This window comes from Heterodontus francisci, unplaced genomic scaffold, assembly GCF_036365525.1.
Source record: "Heterodontus francisci isolate sHetFra1 unplaced genomic scaffold, sHetFra1.hap1 HAP1_SCAFFOLD_374, whole genome shotgun sequence".
NCBI classification, from domain to species: Eukaryota; Metazoa; Chordata; class Chondrichthyes; order Heterodontiformes; family Heterodontidae; genus Heterodontus; species Heterodontus francisci.
Window position 1 is genome coordinate 899,899 of NW_027140800.1, and position 15,162 is coordinate 915,060.

The 15,162-nt window shown below is 36.7% G+C and overlaps 1 pseudogene; it reads left to right on the forward strand.

The window, feature by feature from the left end:
- The first annotated feature begins 1,615 nt into the window (after positions 1-1,615).
- LOC137361173 (zinc finger protein 239-like) overlaps positions 1,616-15,162 on the forward strand; it is a 150,091-nt pseudogene continuing 136,544 nt past the window's right edge.

Sequence of the window (15,162 nt, forward strand, 5' to 3'; positions counted from 1 at the left end):
AGCACCCAGAGAAAACCCACGCAGACACAGGGAGAACTTTCAAACTCCACATAGGCAGTACCCAGAATTGAACCCGGGTCGACGAAGTTGTGAGGCTGCGGTGCTAACCACTGTGCCACTGTGAGTTGTTTGAAACAATCTCCAGAAGCTGTCTGAGCGTGTCTACCCTGAGGCCTTGTGCGGCTTTTGAGCAGATAGATCCGCCATTGACATGCTGCTTTTCCTTTGCCAGCTACAGGAGAAATGCCGTGAGCAACATATGCCCCGCTATGTTGCTTTCATAGATCTCACCAAAGCCTTTGGCCTCGTCAGCAGATGTGGTTTCTTCAGACTACTAGTAAAGATTGGTTGTCCAAAAAAACTAATAAGTATCATCACCTCATTCCATAACAATATGAAAGGCACAATTCAGCATAGCGTTGCCTCATTAGACCCCTTTCCCACCCTGAATGGCGTGAAACAGGTCTGTGTTCTCGCACCTACATTGTTTGGATCTCCTTCTCACTGCTGCTCTCACATGCGTTCAAGTCTTCAGAAGAAGGGATTTTCCTCCTCACAAGACCAGATGGCAGGTTGTTCAATCTTGCCCGTATTAGAGCGAAGACCAAAGTACGGAAGGACATCATTGGGGAACTCCTCTTTTCTGACGATGCTGCATTAACATCCCACACAGAAGAGTGTCTGCAGAAACTCATCGACCAGGTTGTGGCTGCCTGCAACGAATTTGGCCGAACAATCAGTCTCAAAAAAATGAGCATCATGGGACAGGACGTCAGAAATGCTCAATCCATCAATATCGGCGACCACGCTCTGGAAGTGCTTCAAGAGTCAACTTGCCTAGGCTCAACTATCACCAGTACCTGTCTCTCGATGCAGAAATCAACAATCGCGTGAGAAAGGCGTCTGCTGCTATGTCCAGACTGGCGAAGAGAGTGTGGGAAAATAGCACACTGACACAGAACACAAACGTCCGAGTGTTTCAAGCCTGTGTCCTCAGTACCTTGCTCTCCGGCAGTGAGGCCTGGATAACGTATGTCAGCCAAGAGTGACGTCTCAACTCATTCCATCTTCGCTGCCTCTGGAGAATCCTTGGCATCAGGTTGCAGGACCGTATCTCCAATGCAGAACTCCTCAAGGCGCCCAACATCCCCAGCATTTCCACCCTAATGAGCCAAAGGCGATTGGGATGGCTTGGCTATGTGAGCTGCATGGAAGGTGGCAGGATCCCCACGGATGCATTGCACAGAGAGCTCGTCACTGGTATCAGACCCACTGGCCGTCCATGTCTCCACTTTAAAATCATCTGTAAATGCGACATGAAGTCCTGTTACATTGACCACAAGTCATGGGAGTCATTTGCTAGTGATCGCCAGAGCTGACAGACAGCCATAAAGGCGGGACAAAAGAGTGGCGAGTGGAAGAGACTTAGCAGTTGGCAGGGGAAAAAACAGAAACGCAAGGAGAGAGCCAACTGTGTAACAGCCCCGACAACCAATTTTATCTGCAGCACCTGTGGAAGAGTCTGTCACTCGAGAATTGGCCTTTATAGCCTCTCCAGGCTCGGCTTCACAAACCACTGACCACCTCCAGGCACTTTCCCATTGTCTGTCGAGACATGGAGGCCAAAGAAGAAAAAGAAGAGGATTCATTGACAGATATAACTGTAAATATGGGTAGGAATTGTTGTGTGAAATGTCAGCATTTGTAAGCCTTCTCCTGGCTGCATCATGAACCTGGTTCTAGTTTCAGGCTTTGTCACACAAGTGGAATTGAAAATCCAAATGAAAACCGTCTGTTACTCAAACTGCAGTCAAACAGGCCTCTCAAGAAAAATAAACACTTTGCCAGAATTTCAAGGTCGTGCTTTTCCGAACTTTCTATAAACTGGAGGTTGAATAGTGAAAGACATTTAATGCAATGTGTGTTAAATGGCCATTATCCAAACCGGCTGCTCCAGGTTTTAAATCGCAGTGTTTTTTCTGCTCTGTTAATAAGGTTTTTGTGGAGGGAGAGAGACCCAAACATACAGACAGGTTTCTGGAATGATCCATTTGAACATTGGCTAGAATATACCTGCCTCTCCCATTCCCTGTTTACACAGAGACTCACCTTGGACAGGCCCATACCTGGGAGGGAGTGGTCAGCTTTCGACTGAATTATGTTTTATTTATCTGTCACATTAGATAGAGGGTAAAGCGCCTTCCACACTGTCCCCTTAAACCTGAGGGTGGAATGTGCTGAGCAGATGAGGTACAGATCAAACTACCAATTAAGACTGCTTCATTAAACATTCCCAGGGCAGGTACAGACTGTCTGAACACTATCTCACCAGGATTTCCAGGTCTGCCCTCGCATGATTTTGGGGCAGAATATTTGTTTTTCAATTTTCTTGTACTGTGATGCCTCTAACGTTTAACAATCAGTGAATATAATGTGACAAGTGATTGGGATTGAATATGTTTAATTGAGCTGAGTGTGAGTTTGGAGAATCTATTATATTAAATTCTGTGACCTAAGAAATGTTCCTGGGGAATTGCGTAAAATTGTTGTTTTTAACTTACTGTAACTAATATAAAGCAGAGATGCATTTTCCAGCTGAGTAATATTAATTCCAGTCATTGAGCAGCAGCATTAACCCTTCACAATGCAGGTATTTCTAAACGATTATACATTTTAAACCAGGTCAGATGTAAATGAATACCCGCACAAACAATTGAATATAATCATTTGAATGACTATTAGAAATAACAGCTGAAACCAATCTTTCAATCTGACAAGAACAATATGAAGTGGGAACTGATTTCTTTGCAGATTTTGAATTATTTCCATGATCTGATGTAATCTTTTCATTCTGAGGGATAGAATTTAAATACACTTCTCAGGATTAAGCTAAAGACTCACACATGGGCACTGACCCAATTAACAGGCGAGATCCGAAAAAGTATTTGACAAGGGGAAATCAGACATTTCTATTGCTTTAACATCATGGTTCCTTCCCAGGATCTTTGGAATAATCTGAAACATGTTCTATGCGCAGTATTTAATTAAAGAAATGGTCAGCACAGATAAATTTACTGGACATGCTAACACTCCCTCTGTTGTACAACACTACGTCTGAACAGCGAGCTCATGGTCATGGGAACATCAACAACTGCATGTTCCCATCCAAACCACACACCAACCTGACCTGGAACTATATTGCTGTTCCTTCCCTGTCACTAGGTCAAGGTCCTGGAACTCCCTTCCTAACAGCACTGTGAGTGTACCTACCCCTCATGGACTGCAGTTCTCAACATCATCTTCTCAAGGGAAATTAGATATGGGCAATAATTGCAGGTCTAGCCAGCGGCGCTCACATCCAGTGAAAGAATAAAAACAATTAAGGTACACTGAAATAGACTATTTTTTTTCTGAGGCAGCGACGACATGCAACGTGCACCAGTGTTGCACCAGGATGGCTAATGACAGTACAAACGAGACAGCGAGCTCATGGTCATGGGAACATCAACAACTGCATGTTCCCATCCAAACCACACACCAACCTGACCTGGAACTATATTGCTGTTCCTTCCCTGTCACTAGGTCAAGGTCCTGGAACTCCCTTCCTAACAGCACTGTGAGTGTACCTACCCCTCATGGACTGCAGTTCTCAACATCATCTTCTCAAGGGAAATTAGATATGGGCAATAATTGCAGGTCTAGCCAGCGGCGCTCACATCCAGTGAAAGAATAAAAACAATTAAGGTACACTGAAATAGACTATTTTTTTTCTGAGGCAGCGACGACATGCAACGTGCACCAGTGTTGCACCAGGATGGCTAATGACAGTACAAACGAGGGGGTTGATACACCGGGCTGGGTAGGAACTGCAAAATTTCAGTCAGTGATATAACTGGAAGGGTAATGGCAATACGTGTGATGCCCGTACTGCATCTGGATGATAAATAACAGTATAAAAGCGATGTATCATATATCTGTCTGACCAGCAGCAGACAAAGTGAGATCAGTGATATTGCTCGTTGGGTATTTACTGTAAAAGTGAGGTCACAGGAAAACCTGGATGTACAGTTACAGTACAAGTGAGATCCGTCAGAGATCTGATGTGTATTTACAGTTCAACTGAGGACAGTGATAGATCTGAACGGCAAGTAACAACAAAAATGTGGCCAGTGATATATATGGATGGGTGTTAACAATACAACTGAGGTCCATGATATGTATGAATGGGTATTTGCATTATAAGTCAGGCTTATGATCTATCAGGATGGATAGTCACAGTAAAGATAAGGTTGCTGATACATCTTGATTGGTATTTAAGCAACAGTGAGGTCTGTGAAATATCCACATTTTATTTACAATACATTTGTGGCCAATGATATATCCGGATGGTATTTACAATACAAGTGAGGGCAATGATATATCTGGATGGTTTTAAAGTAAATGTGAGGCCAATGATATATCTGGATGGTATTTACAGTACAAGTGAGGTCAATGATATATCTGGATGGTATTTACAATACAAGTGAGGTCAATGATATATCTGGATGGTATTTACAATACAAGTTAAGTCAATGATATATCTGGATGGCATTTACAGTAAATGTGAGGTCAATGATATATCTGGATGCTATTTACAATACAAGTGAGGTCAATGATATATCTAGATTGTATTTATCATACAAGTGAGGTCAATAATATATCTGGATGGTATTTACAGTAAATGTGAGGTCAATAATATATCCGGACGGTATCTACAATACAAGTGAGGTCAATGATATATCTAGATTGTATTTCCAATACAAGTGAGGTCAATGATATAACCGGAAGATATTTACAAAACAAGTGAGGTCAATGATATATAAGGATGATATTTACAATACAAGTGAGGTCAATGATAGATCTAGATTGTATTTACAGTAAATGTGAGGTCAATGATACATCCGGATGGTATTTACAATAAAAGTGAGGTCAATGATATATCTGGATGGCATTTACAGTAAATGTGAGGTCAATGATATATCCGGATGGCATTTACAATACAAGTGAGGTCAATGATATATCTGGAAGGTACTTACAGTAAATGTGAGGTCAATGATATACCCGGATGGTATTTACAGTACAAGTGAGGTCAATGATATATCTGGATGGTAGGTACAGTAAATGTGAGGTCAATGATATATCTGGATGGTATTTACAGTAAATGTGTGGTCAATTATATATCCGGATGGTATTTACAATACAAATGAGGTCAATGATATATCTAGATTGTATTTACAATACAAGTGAGGTCAATGATATATCTGGATGGTATTTACAGTAAATGTGAGTTCAATGATATATCCGGATGGTATTTACAATACAAGTGAGGTCAGTGATATATCTGGATAGTATTTACAATACAAGTGAGGTCACTGATATATCTAGATTGTATTTATCATACAAGAGAGGTCACTGATATATCTGGATGGTATTTCAAGTAAATGTGTGGGCAATGATATATCTGAATGTTATTTACAATACAAGTGAGGTCAATGATATATCTGGATGGTATTTACAGTAAATGTGAGGTCAATGATATATCCGGATGGTATTTACAATACAAGTGAGGTCAATATATATCTGGATGGTATTTACAGTAAATGTGAGGCCAATGATATATCTGAATGTTATTTAGAGTCCAAAAGATGTCAATGATATATCTGGGTGGTATCTACAGTAAATATGAGGTCAATGATATATCCGGATGGCATTTACAATTCAAGTGAGGTCAATGATATATCTGGATGGTATCTCCAATACAAGTGAGGTCAATGACATATCGGGATGATATTTACAATACAAGTGAGGTCAATGATATATCTGGATGGTATTTACAAAACAAGTGAGGTCAATGATCCATCTCGATGGTATTTTCATTAAACGTGAGGTCAATGATATATCTCGATCATATTTACTGTACAAGTGAGGTCATTGATATATCTGGATGGTATTTACAATACAAGTGAGGTCAATGAAATATCTGGATGTTATTTACAGTAAATGTGAGGTCAATTATATTTCTGTATGGTATCTAAAATACAAGTGAGGTCAATGATTTACCTAATTGTATTTACAATACAAGTGAGGTCAATGATATATCCGGATGATATTTTCAATGCAAGTGAGGTCAATGATATATCCGGATGATACTTACAATACAAGTGATGTCAATGATATATCTGGATGGTATTTACAATACAAGTGAGTTCAATCGTATATCCGGATGATATTTACAGCACAAGTGAGGTCAGTTATATATCTGAATAGTTTTTACAGCACAAGTGTGGTCAATGATATATCTGGATGTTATTTACAATACAAGTGAGGTCAATGATATATCTGGATGGCACTTACAATACAAGTGAGGTCAATGATATATCTGGATGGTATTTACAATACAAGTAAGGTCAATGATATATCTGGATGGTATTTACAATACAAGTGTGGTCAATGATATATCTGGATGGTATATCCAATACAAGTGATGTCAATGATATATCTGGATGGTATTTACATTACAAGTGAGGTCAACCATGTATCTGGATGGTATTTACATTACAAGTGAGGTCAATGATATATCTGGATGATATTTACAACACATGTGCGGTCAATGATATATCTGGACGTTAGTTACAGTAAATGTGAGTTCAGTTGTATATCTGGATGCTATTTACTATGTAAGTGTGGTCAATGATATATCCGGATGGTATTTACAATACAGGTGAGGTCAATGATATATCTGGATGTTATTTACAATACACGTGAGGTCAATGATACATCTGAATCGTATTTAAAATACAAGTGAGGTCAATGATATATCTGGATGGTAGTAACAAAACAAGTGAGGTCAATGATATATCTGGATGGTATTTACAATACAAGTGAGGTCAATGATATATCTGGATGGTATTTACAGTGCAAGTGAGTTCAATGATTTATCCGGATGGTATTTACAATCCAAGAAAGGTCAATGATATATCTGGATGTTATTTAAAGTACAAGTGAGGTCAATGATATTTCCGGATATTATTTACAATACCAGTGAGGTCAATGACATATCTGGATGGTATCGTCAATACAAGTGAGGTCAATGAAGTTTCCTGATGGTTTTACATTACAAGTGAAGTCGAAGTTACATCTGAATGGTATTTGCAATACAAATGAGGTCAATGATATATCCGGATGGTATTTACAATACAAGTGATGTCAATAATATATCTGGATGGAATCTACAGTACAAGTGATGTCAATGATATATCTGGATGGTATTAGCAATACAAGTGAGGTCAATGATGTATCTGGATGGTATTTACAATGCAAGTGAGGGCAAGGATATATCTGGATGGTATTTACAATACAAGTGAGGTCAATGAAATATCTGGATGTTATTTACAGTTAATGTGAGGTCAATTATACTTCTGTATGGTATCTACTATACAAGTGAGGTCAATGATATATCTAGATTGTATTTGCAATACAAGTGAGGTCAATGATATAACCGGATGATATTTACAATACAAGTGAGGTCAATGATATATCTGGATGTTATTTACAGTTAATGTGAGGTCAATTATACTTCTGTATGGTATCTACTATACAAGTGAGGTCAATGATATATCTAGATTGTATTTACCATGCACGTGAGGTCAATAATATATCTGGATGGTATTTAGAGTAAATGTGAGGTCATTTATATATCCAGATGGTATTTACAATACAATTGAGGTCAATGATATATCTGGATGGTACTTACAGTAAATGTGAGGTCAATGCTACATCCGGATGTTATTTCCAATAAAAGTGAGGTCAATGATATATCTGGACGGTACTTACTGTAAATGTGAGGTCAATGATATACCCGGATGGTATTTACAGTAGAAGTGAGGTCAATGATATATCTGGATGGTAGGTACAGTAAATGTGAGGTCAATGATATATCTGGATGGTATTTACAGTAAATGTGTGGTCAATGATATATCTGGATGGTATTTACAATACAAGTGAGGTCAATGATATATCTGGATCGTATTTACAGTAAGTGTGAGGTCAGTGATATATCCGGATGGTATTTACAATACAAGTGAGGTCAGTGATATATCTGGATAGTATTTACAATACAAGTGAGGTCAATGATATATCTAAATTGTATTTACAATACAAGGGAGGTCAATGATATACCTGGATGGTATTTCAAGTAAATGTGTGGTCAATGATATATCTGAACGTTATTTACAATACAAGTGAGGTCAATGATATATCTGGATGGTATTTACAGTAAATGTGAGGTCAATGATATATCCGGATGGTATTTACAACACAAGTGAGGTCAATGATATATCTGGATGGTATTTACAGTAAATGTGAGGTCAATGATACATCCGGATGGTATTTACAGTACAAATGAGGTCAATGATATATCTGGATGGTATTTTCATTAAAGGTGAGGTCAATGATATATCTCGATGGTATTTACTGTACAAGTGAGGTAATTGATATATCTGGATGGTATTTACAGCACAAGTGAGGGCACTGATATGTCTGGATGGGACATGCAGCACAAGGGAGGTCAATGATATATCTGGATGTTATTTACAGTAAATGTGAGGTCAATTATATTTCTGTATGGTATCTACAATACAAGTGAGGTCAATGATATATCCGGATGATATTTACAATACAAGTGAGGTCAATGATATATCTGGATGATATTTACAATACATGTGAGGTCAATGATATATCTGGATGTTATTTACAGTAAATGTGAGGTCAATGATATATCCGGATGATATTTCCAATACAAGTGAAGTCAATGATATATCCGGATGATACTTACAATACAAGTGTGGTCAATGATGTATCTGGATGGTATTTACAATACAAGTGAGGTCAATCATATATGCGGATGATATTTACAGCACAAGTGAGGTCAATTATATATCTGAATGGTTTTTTCAGCACAAGTGTGGTCAATGATATATCTGGATGGTATTTACAATACAAGTGAGGTCAATGATATATCGAGATGGCATTTACAGTCAATGTGATGTCAATTATATATTTGGATGGTATTTACAATACAAGTGAGGTCAATGATATATCCGTATGGTATTTACAATACAAGTGAGGTCAATGATATATCTGGATGGTATTTACAATACAAGTGAGGTCAATAATACATGTGAATGGTACTTAAAATACAAGTGAGGTCACTGATATATCTGGATGGTACTTACAGTGCAAGTGAGGTCAATGATATATCTGGATGGTATTTACAATACAAGTGAGGTCAATGATATATCCGGATGCTATTTATAATACAAGTGAGGTCAATGATACATCTGAATGGTATTTAAAATACAAGTGAGGTCAATGATGTATCTGGATGGTATTTACAGTGCAAGTGAGGTCAATGATATATCTGGATTGTATTTACAATACAAGTGTGGTGAATGATATATCTGGATGGTATTTCCGATACAAGTGAGGTCAATGATATATCTGGATGGTATTTACATTACAAGAGAGGTCAACCATGTATCTGGATGGTATTTACATTACAAGTGAGGTCAATGATACATCTGAATGGTGTTTGCAATACAAGTGAGGTCAATGATATATCTGGATGATATTTACAACACATCTGCGGTCAATGATATATCTGGACGTTAGTTACAGTAAATGTGAGGTCAGTTCTATATCTGGATGCTATTTACAATGCAAGTGAGGTCAGTTATATATTTGGATGGTATTTCCAGTAAATGTGAGGTCAATTATATATTTGGATGGTATTTGCAGTACACGTGAGGTCAACGATATATCGAGATGGCATTTACAGTAAATGTGATTTCAATTATATATTTGGATGGTATTTACACTACAAGTGAGGTCAATGATATATCCGGATGGTATTTACAATACAAGTGAGGTCAATGATATATCTGGATGGTATTTACAATACACGTGAGGTCAATGATACATCTGAATCGTATGTAAAATACAAGTGAGGTCAATGATATATCTGGATGGTATTTACATTACAAGAGAGGTCAACCATGTATCTGGATGCGATTTACAATGCAAGTGAGGTCAATGATATATTTGGATGGTATTTCCATTAAATGTGAGGTCATTTATATATTTGGATGGTATTTGCAGTACAAGTGAGGTCAACGATATATCGAGATGGCATTTACAGTCAATGTGATGTCAATTATATATTTGGATGGTATTTACAATACAAGTGAGGTCAATGATATATCCGGATGGTATTTACAATACAAGTGAGGGCAAGGATATATCTGGATGGTATATACAATACAAGTGAGGTCAATGATATATCCGGATATTATTTACAATACAAGTGAGGTCAATGAAATATCTGGATGTTATTTACAGTAAATGTGAGGTCAATTATATTTCTGTATGGTATCTACAATACAAGTGAGGTCAATGATATATCTCGATTGTATTTGCAATACAAGTGAGGTCAATGATATAACTGGATGATATTTACAATACAAGTGAGGTCAATGATATATCCGGATGATATTTACAATACAAGTGAGGTCAATGATATATCTAGATTGTATTTACCATGCAAGTGAGGTCAATAATATATCTGGATTGTATTTAGAGTAAATGTGAGGTCATTTATATATCCGGATGGTATTTACAATAAAAGTGAGGTCAATGATATATCTGGAAGGTACTTACAGTAAATGTGAGGTCAATGATATACCCGGATGGTATTTACAGTACAAGTGAGGTCAATGATATATCTGGATGGTAGGTACAGTAAATGTGAGGTCAATGATAAATCTGGATGGTATTTACAGTAAATGTGTGGTCAATGATATATCCGGATGGTATTTACAATTCAAGTGAGGTCAATGATATATCTGGATGGTATTTACAGTAAATGTGAGGTCAATGATATATCCGGATGGTATTTACAATACAAGTGAGGTCAGTGATATATCTCGATAGTATTTACAATACAAGTGAGATCAATGATATATCTAGATTATATTTACAGTACAAGGTAGGTCAATGATATATCTGGATGGTATTTATAGTAAATGTGAGGTCAATGATATATCCGGATGGTATTTACAATACAAGTGAGGTCAATGATATATCTGGATGGTATTGACAGTAAATGTGAGGTCAATGATACATCCGGATGATATTTACAGTACAAATGAGATCAATGATATATCTGGGTGGTATTTACAGTAAATGTGAGGTCAATGATACATCCGAGTGGTATTTACAGTACAAATGAGGTCAATGATATATCTGGGTGGTATTTCCAATACAAGTGAGGTCAATCACATATCGGGATGATATTTGCAATACAACTGAGGTCAATGATATATCTGGATCGTATTTACAAAACAAGTGAGGTCAATGATATATCTGGATGGTATTTTCATTAAACGTGAGTTCAATGATATATCTCGATGGTATTTACTGAACAAGTGAGGTCATTGATACATCTGGATGGTATTAACAGCACAAGTGAGGTCACTGATATGTCTGGATGGTATTTTCATTAAACGTGAGTTCAATGATATATCTCGATGGTATTTACTGTACAAGTGAGGTCAATGATATATCTGGATGCTATTTACAATACAAGTGAGGTCAATGAAATATCTGGATGTTATTTACAGTCAATGTGAGGTCAATGATATATCCGGATGATACTTACAATACAAGTGTGGTCAATGATATATCCGGATGGCATTTACAATACAAGTGAGGTCAATGATATATCTGGATGTTATTTACAATACACTTGAGGTCAATGATACATCTGAATCGTATTTAAAATACAAGTGAGGTCTATGATATCTCTGGATGGTATTTACAGTTCATGTGAGGTCAATGATATATCTGGATGGTATTTACAATACAAGTGAGGTCAATGATATATTTGGATGCTATTTACAGTACAAGTGAGTTCAATGATTTATCCGGATGGTATTTACAATCCAAGAAAGGTCAATGATATATCTGGATGTTATTTAAAGTGCAAGTGAGGTCAATGATATTTCCGGATATTATTTACAATACCAGTGAGGTCAATGACATATCTGGATGGTATCGTCAATACAAGTGAGGTCAATGATATTTCCGGATATTATTTACAATACCAGTGAGGTCAATGATATATCTGGATATTATTTACAATACAAGTGAGGTCAATGATATAACCGGATGATATTTACAATACAAGTGAGGTCAATGATATATCCGGATGATATTTACAATACAAGTGAGGTCAATGATATTTCCGGATATTATTTACAATACCAGTGAGGTCAATGATATATCTGGATATTATTTACAATACAAGTGAGGTCAATGATATAACCGGATGATATTTACAATACAAGTGAGGTCATTTACATATCCGGATGGTATTTACAATACAAGTGAGGTCAATGATATATGTGGATAGTATTTACAGTAAATGTGAGGTCAATGATACATCCGGATGGTATTTACAATAAAAGTGAGGTCAATGATATATCTGGATGGCATTTACAGTAAATGTGAGGTCAATGATATATTCGGATGGCATTTACAATACAAGTGAGGTCAATGATATATCTGGACGGTACCTACAGTAAATGTGAGGTCAATGATATACCCAAATGGTATTTACAGTACAAGTGAGGTCAATGATATATCTGGATGGTAGGTACAGTAAATGTGAGGTCAATGATATATCTGGATGGTATTTACAGTAAATGTGTGGTCAATGATACATCCGGATGGTATTTACAGTAAATGTGAGGTCAATGATATATCTAGATTGTATTTACAATACGAGTGAGGTCAATGATATATCTGGATGGTATTTTCGGTAAATGTGAGGTCAATGATCTATCTGGATGGTATTTACAATACAAGTGAGGTCAATGATATATCTGGATGGTACGAACAAAACAAGTGAGGTCAATGATATATCCGGATGGTATTTACAATACAAGTGAGGTCAGTGATATATCTGGATAGTATTTACAATACAAGTGAGGACAATGATATACCTAGATTGTATTTACAATACAAGGGAGGTCAATGATATATCTGGATGATATTTCAAGTAAATGTGTGGTCAATGATATATCTGAATGTTATTTACAATACAAGTGAGGTCAATGATATATCTGGATGGTATTTACAGTAAATGTGAGGTCAATGATATATCAGGATGGTATTTACAATCGAAGTGAGGTCAATGATATATCTGGATGGTATTTACAGTAAATGTGAGGTCAATGATACATCCGGATGGTATTTACAGTACAAATGAGGTCAATGATATATCTGGGTGGTATTTCCAATACAAGTGAGGTCAATCACATATCGGGATGATATTTACAATACAACTGAGGTCAATGATATATCTGGATGGTATTTACAAAACAAGTGAGATCAATGATATATCTGGATGGTATTTTCATGAAACGTGAGGTCAATGATATATCTCGATGGTATTTACTGTGCAAGTGAGGTCATTGATATATCTGGATGGTATTAACAGCACAAATGAGGTCACTGATATGTCTGGATGGTACATGCAGCACAAGGGAGGTCAATGATATATCTGGATGGTATTTACAATACATGTGATGGCAATGATATATCTGGATGATATTTACAATACAAGTGAGGTCAATGATATATCTGGATGCTATTTACAATACAAGTGAGGTCAATGAAATATCTGGATGTTATTTACAGTCAATGTGAGGTCCATTATATTTCTGTATGGTATCTACAATACAAGTGAGGTCAATAATATACCTAGTTATATTTACTATACAAGTGAGGTCAAAGATATATCCGGATGATATTTTCAATACAAGTGAGGTCAATGATATATCCGGATGATACTTCCAATACAAGTGTGGTCAATGATATATCTGGATGGTATTGATAATACAAGTGATGTCAATCATATATCCGGATGATATTTACAGCACAAGTGAGGTCAATTATATGTCTGAATGGTCTTTTCAGCACAAGTGTGGTCAATGATATATCTGGATGGTATTTGCAGTACACGTGAGGTCAACGATATATCGAGATGGCATTTACAGTAAATGTGATTTCAATTATATATTTGGATGCTATTTACACTGCAGGTGAGGTCAATGATATATCTGGATGGTACTAACAAAACAAGTGAGGTCAATGATATATCCGGATGGTATTTAGAATACAGCTGAGGTCAATGATATATCTGGATGGTATTTACAATACAAGTGAGGTCAATGATATATCTGGATGGTACTAACAAAACAAGTGAGGTCAATGATATATCTGGATGGTATTTACAATACAAGTGAGGTCAATGATATATCTGGATGGTATTTACAATACACGTGAGGTCAATGATACATCTGAATAGTATTTAAAATACAAGTGAGGTCAATGATATATCTGGATGGTATTTACAATACAAGTGAGGTCAATGATATATCTGGATGGTATTCACAATACAAGTGAGGTCAATGATATATCTGGATGGTACTAACAAAACAAGTGAGGTCAATGATATATCTGGATGGTATTTACAATACAAGTGAGGTCAATGAAATATCTGGATGGTATTTACAATACAAGTGTGGTCAATGATATATCTGGATGGTATTTACAATACAAGTGAGGTCAATGATATATCTGGATGGTATTTACAATACAAACGTGGTCAATGATGTATCTGGATGGTATTTCCAATACAAGTGTGGTCAATGATATATCTGGATGGTATTTGCAGTACACGTGAGGTCAACGATATATCGAGATGGCATTTACAGTAAATGTGATTTCAATTATATATTTGGATGGTATTTACACTGCAGGTGAGGTCAATGATATATCTGGATGGTACTAACAAAACAAGTGAGGTCAATGATATATCCGGATGGTATTTACAATACAGGTGAGGTCAATGATATATCTGGATGGTATTTACAATACAAGTGAGGTCAATGATATATCTGGATGGTACTAACAAAACAAGTGAGGTCAATGATATATCTGGATGGTATTTACAATACAAGTGAGGTCAATGATATATCTGGATGGTATTTACAATACACGTGA